Below are 6,862 nucleotides of genomic sequence, written 5' to 3' on the forward strand. Positions count from 1 at the left end.
AATAATGCTATTTGGTAACATAAGGGAGTATACCTGAAACTATGAAACATCACATCAAAATCCAAGGTACCATAAAACATAAGTCAAAACAAAACATGAGTGTGTTTGTTCTTTATGGAACAATTGTTGGAAAGACTGATTTCATTTTCCCATATTTAAATATACTGTAAAAATAATCTCCCTCAGAGACAAATTAGACAGTTTTGAGGTCTTATCTGTTTTAGCTAGGTTTAAAGGCCAGGGGAAAAAAAATAAAAATAGAGAGAGAGACGAAGTCCAAAACTTTCAGATCAACAAGTTTTTAGAGACTTTTGTTACTTCCTACATCTGAGCAGTTTGATAACATGCAGAGAATTCAGTTTTTCTCGAGTTTTCCTCAAAGGATTCTGGCACTTTGATTAGACATGAAATGCAAACCAGAGACTAAGAAAGAAGACAGAACATTACAAATACCTCTGTTTAAAAACTGCATGCCTTTGACCTCTGTTAGAGTAAAATTTGTACTTCTCCAGCTGTGCAACATATATGTATATGGTACATGACATGAATCCAGGATCCTTTCTCTTTAACATCATTTTGACCCTGAATTAATTTTGTGTTCTATTCTACTTTATCACAAAATCATCTTAAAACTTTCACTTCAGAACCAATAATGCTATTAATACTACCTGCATGTAGAGGGAACTGGCAAGGTGAATTTTACTTGGTACTACTTCAAGATAGGGAGAGTTAGGATATCAACCTGAGGTGAGTACAGCCAGCAACATACAAGTCTAGTTTCAAATTAAACATTGCACAGCTAGCCAGTTAGAAGGGGTGATTCTTCCACTATATTTAGCATTGGTGCGGCTTTACCTTTAATGTTGTGTGCAGTTCTGGTCTCCACAGCACAAAAAGGGTGTTCAGGCACTAGAGGGCACCCAGAGTAGGGGAGCAGGGCCGGCAGGAGGCCTGGAGGGCATGCCCCCTGAGGAGAGGCTGCGAATACTTGGGCTGTCCATCCTGGAGAAGAGGAGGCACAGAGGCAACCCCGCGGATCCCTGCAGCTCCCTGAGGAGGGGAAGCAGCAGGGAGGTGCCGGTCTCTGCTCCTGGTCACCCATGGCAGGGTGCACGGGCACGGCATGGAGCTGCGCCAGGGGAGGGCCAGGCTGGGCATTAGGAAACATTTCTGTGCAGTGAGGGTGGTCAGGCACTGGCACAGGCTTCCTAGCCGGGTGGTTGGTGCCCTGTGCCTCTCGGTGTTCACGAGGCGTTTGGACAATGCCTTCAGTAACATGCTTTGGCTGTTGGAGAGCCCTGAGGAGGTCAGGAAGGTGGACTCCATGGTCTTTGAAGGTGCCTTCCAGTTTCCCTTCCCTTCCCTTCCCTGCCCTGCCCTGCCCTGCCCTGCCCTGCCCTGCCCTGCCCTGCCCTTCTCTGCCCTTCCCTTCCTTGCTCTTCCCTTCCATTACCCTAAAATTCTGGTTCAAAACCTGGGCTTTTTCACTATAGTAGACAGATAGGAGATAGCAAAATAAAACAAACAAACAAAAACAGACTTATACTTCCCCAAGCTGGAGGTTTTAATAGAGACCTCTGTCCAACATTTTTTCTCAACAGTTTACACCATATTAGGAATAGAGAAAGAGTTCTTGTATTTACAGACGTATGTGTAGCACACAGAGAGTACCATGTCATGTTCATGCTAAACTGGAAGTTAAAATTAACCCCATAGTAAACAAAGAGAACACCACATTTGGACCTTGTCAGGGAAAAGAAAAAAACATCATCTAAGTTCAAAGTTATTAGTCCACAGAAGGAACATTATAATTTATTATTATTATATTTTTTTTTTTAATGAATGGGGCTTCTTAAGACATCTATCTGCATAGAATAATATATAGAAATTTCAGTATCAGCAAACTTCAGAGACTTTTTTTTTTCTAAATATGAAAATCTGAGCTAAGAGAGACTCAGTGAATTCTGATGTTTGAACCCATGACAAGATTCTATGTTTCTCAAAAGAAATAACACTCTACCGTGTTGCAGGTCACTCTTCCAGTCACATCTCTTTCCCTTCCTTCTCAGGCAAACAAAAACTATTAGCATATCATTCCTAAAAATAAATATATAAATAAATAATGAGGAAAACAGGTCTTCTAGACTCCAAGCAAATAAGAGTTCTAAGGAAATAAGAGTGGTTTTGGTTTTAGGCCAACTAAAACTGAGAGCAGATTATCTTGTTTTGTTAATCTGACTGTGTTGTGGTATTCCATCATGACACCACACCAGAAGACTTTATAGGTGTCTGCTGAGCAGAAGGAGGGTGCTGAAAGAAAAGTAAGACAATGCCTCTGCTTTCCCTCTCAGGCAATTCCTGGAATCCAGTCTGCATTGGCATTATCTTCTCTCATAGCATGAATTACCTGAGTCTGTGGCTCTCAGTCACCTCTGTAAAGAATCATTCTATTTTAGCAATTATTCCTAAAAAACAGAAATGATTATATGTTTCTGGGTGAAAACTATAATTTGTATATGGCTTATGGACCAAGCTACACTGGAGGGATCTTGACACAACCACACTGGGTACAGAAGACAAAGGTAGATTTCATTAGCCTTAATCCCTGTGTCGGTATCTTAAACAAGTCCAAAGCAGAGTCCTTGGATCTGGTCTAACCAAATCCCTGTGCATTTGGCATGGAGGATCCCACCACAACTCATGCCCTTTCTGTGAAACCACCTGCTGCAAGATAGGTATCTGTCACTAGGGACAGATGTGATACAGGTTTCATTCATGCTGACTGTTCAAGTTATGTTCCATCTTGAAAAGTCTTTTCTGTCTTTTCAGAAAAATATTCTGACATGTCTTTTCAGAAAAGACAGAAATGGCTTTTGAATGTTCTATACAGCAGTTGAGATACATCCAATCAATTCTGTCAACATAAATCAAGTAGGACTGTGTATATTTTCTATCAGAAAGAAGCAGCTGTCCAGACTTGTGTATTTAACATATTTAACATGTTTGTAAGTGTGTGTGTTTCTAAACATACATGTAATTGTGTATTCCATCATTAAAAAATACCAACAACACCTACAAAAGCTGTGACGGAACAATTTTTAGTCTTTTTACAAAAGGCTATTTTCTCCTATGTGGCTGTTCTAGAGGCAGTAATGCATATCTTCTTCTATTTACTACATGTATATAAAAACATGACCTGGCTTTGGAGCCATTTCACTGAACAAGAAAAAACAGGGCAGAAGGAAAGATAATTCTCTGTTTTCCTCACGTGTCACCCACTGGTAACTGCAGGTTGTAATTATGTGAATTAATGATTCCAGAAAACTCCAGTTTCCAGAGGCCAAGAGGAAAACAGTTTGCTGTCTTTTCCTTCCAAGAAGTCTTTGTTCCTTACACCCTTCTCAGTCTGCAAAGTTCTTTTATAGCCCTCAGCTCACCAGTGTGACAAAATTTCCTATGTACTTCCCAAGCTGAACAGGTGACTATTAGTCAGATGTATCTTTAAAGCAATGTAGTGCAAAGCTGCACCTTTTTTCTTTTCACCAGTGAAGTATACAAGCTTGCTCTTTAACCTACTTAACCCAATCACTTTGCCAAATATGGCTTTTTTCCTTTGTAATTTGAGGATGATGAATACTTTGATCCTTAAAAGCATTCTGTTGTTTAAAGATCACCCTTTCTCTGAACATTTTTACTTCTTATTGCTCCCAGACAGCACCTTTGTGTCCTTGATGATTCTTCACCTTATCACAGATTCTTCCACATCTAGGCAATTTGCCCCACTGTTTATATGAAAGTTTCCTTTCACTCTGAAAAGGAAAATGAGATTTTTAAAGAAAGAATATTTGACTTTAAGACTTCAGTGATTGATAACAGACTTTAAAATAACTGCAGTTGTTAAACTGAAACTTTTTTCCAATTCTATTCTTTTTTTTTTTTTTTTTCCAAGTTGACTTGATTCCAAGCTGATGTGTCATTTTAACAGATTTACTCTAATTATGTCTCAATTTTAAGAGGACATCTAGGTAGGCAACCAAATATTCAATACTTCAGTCTGTCCCTACTGAAGTTACTAGAAGATTTGCACTGACTTTCCTGGGAACATTAATCTTACCCTTGAAATATTATCCAGAAATGTGGGGTATTCAGATTTCACAGGCATAAAATTTATTTAATTCTCGTGCTCACATTTTCCATCTTTCTAGCTGCATCGTACTTTTTTCTGCCCTGCACAGCCATGCAGGAGAGAAGCAAGGAAAAAACATACTCTTTGTTTTCTAATTTCCAAAAGGTTTTTCTGTGAAGAAAGTTGATAGTGTTCTGCTGTGGTATCTGGGTGGCATTGTTTCTTTTGAAGCAGAAATGCTTCAAAATGTTCTTCAGGGAATGTATAATATGTGGTGACACTGAAAAGAGATGGTTGAGTGTGCTGCACTCACTGCAGTCACTGATTTAAAATGACCAACTAGAGGGCACAGTCATATCAGGAAAACACATGTTATTCAACCTATGTATCTTCTGGGCACCACTGTAGTATTGCAAAAGATAAAGGAGAAAGATGCCACCATAATCCTGTAACCTTTGCTGTCACTTAAACTGGGGTCAATTCTGTGTTCTCACTCTGATACTATCTTATGCTGTGAATTGTCCCTCAAAAACTGGAGTATTACTTAATTGGTAAGGCATCGTTAATATAGCAGAATTCTTTCACCTCAAAATTTAATTATTTCTGAACATCCCTAGTATAATGACATCAACAAATTCTACCCAGTGATTTCATTTGTTTCACTGATTTTAACAGCTCCAGCTATTCTACTGGCAGACTGTCCACTATCCTAGAGATCTTCAGGAAGAGCCTGCTTCTGTGGATATCTGTATGTCATCTGTGTCCTTTACTTCCTCTAACAACTGTGTTGCTTTTGGTTGACCTATTTTTGTTTGTTTGTTTGTTTGTTTTTCTGTGTGTGTATCTATCACTTGTTAAGAAAAAGCTACAACAAACGTGTACGGGACATCTAAACAAAAGTACTAAGGACCAGCACCTACTTAAAATTCAAGTGCAGCAGCAATTTAATAACAACTCCTGCAGAATGTGGCCATAAGGAAAGAGTTTGCACAATCTGTTCATCTGCATAATTAGTAATTGAGGACCTGAGAACAGTTGGAACATTGCTGTAGGCAACCCAGGACAGATCACTGATAACATAAATAACAAAGATTCACATTTCCCAAAACTGCAAACATCAGAATGGTAGCTAACAGCAACCCTAATGAGCACACAAAACAAACAGAAAGAAGGACAAGTCAGAAAGCCAAGAAAGGCCTTAAGACTATTGCAAAAATCAACCAGTATGACGTAATTCTGAGGCATATATGTAGTTTTAAAAACAGTAAATTTTTTCTTGCTTGTCATTTACATAGTACAAGTATACAAATTTTACTTATGCCAGACATGTATTTGCAAGCAGTCCACCTGATCACTAGAGAAAATAATAAATCATATTATTTATACCCACATAGTAGCATGACTAAGCATTATCAGGAGCAAAAATTCTTGTAGCTGCAATGCAATCCTTTGCTTTCACAAGACCATGGTGAAATAAACAGAGTGTACAAAGCACTACATAGCCAAGTGATCTGTTTGGGTGATGTAATACAACAGAGGTGGTGATGCTCTAATAATCTGAAGATTCATTCTTTCCAATTATTTGGTTTGCTGCATTTTCATTAGACGCTGACAAGACACTATACAAGGGTAGGCCCTTGCTAGATCTAAACATTTATATTTATGAGCTTCTAAGAACTTTCGTTTCTTATTAATGGTGCAAAAGCATCATCAAAATGAAACGGCTATCAACATGTAGTTTATGTGTATTTATTTATTTCACCCTAATGGCTGGCCTAAAATAATGGCACAGAAGTCTGTTGATTTATACTGGCAGAAGGCCAGAGTTTTACCACATGATACTAGATCACAATAACATATATTTATTTTTATTTTATTTTATTTTATTTTATTTTATTTTATTTTATTTTATTTTATTTTATTTTATTTTATTTTATTTTATTTTATTTTATTTTATTTTATTTTATTTTTTCCCATCAAAAATGAAAAGCAATTTATCTGTTTGGGTCGTCATTACTGTTTGATTAGTAGAAATGCTCGAGGACCTGGAATATCAAATAAAGCAAAAGAAGAATCTAGGATCTCTACATTTACAAAAATTAAGATCAAGTTATCTCAGAAATGACACCTGGAGGCAGAGCTACCTTTGAAATTCTGTTTCTTGTAAGAAAATCATGTTATTTGCTATGGGATTAAGATAGTGGTTGGAACTGTAATGCCTTTGTTACTTCTGCATGTAGGGTAGAAAACTAGGGTAAAGGAGGAAGACAGAAATAAAAAGTAGCATAGAATATCCCAAGTTGGAAGGGACCCACCAGAATCATTGAGTCCAATTTCTGGCTCCACACAGGACCACCCAAAAATCAGACCATGTGTCTGAGAGTGTTGTCCAAATGGTCTTAAACTCCATCAGGCTCAGTGCCATGGAGTTTCCCTGGGGAGCCTGTTCCAGTACCCAACCACTCTCTCAGGGAATAACCTTTTCCTGACATCCAGTCTGAACCTCCCTACCAAAGAATATAAAAATTTGACATTGGTAAAATCACAGAAAAAGAAAGCATAGAACAGAAACAACATAAATAAAACAGTTACTGCAAAGACAATTGGGTTTCTTTTAATTACATTAGTAACCTTAGAGATATGTTTCTCCTGGAATTGAAAACATTATCTGGTACGATCTGCTAATAACTTTTAATCTACAAGGTCCATATTATTATCCCTGTCTTTTGGGCAGGG

Source organism: Aythya ferina (genome assembly GCF_964211825.1).
Source record: "Aythya ferina genome assembly, chromosome: Z".
Taxonomy (NCBI): Eukaryota; Metazoa; Chordata; class Aves; order Anseriformes; family Anatidae; genus Aythya; species Aythya ferina.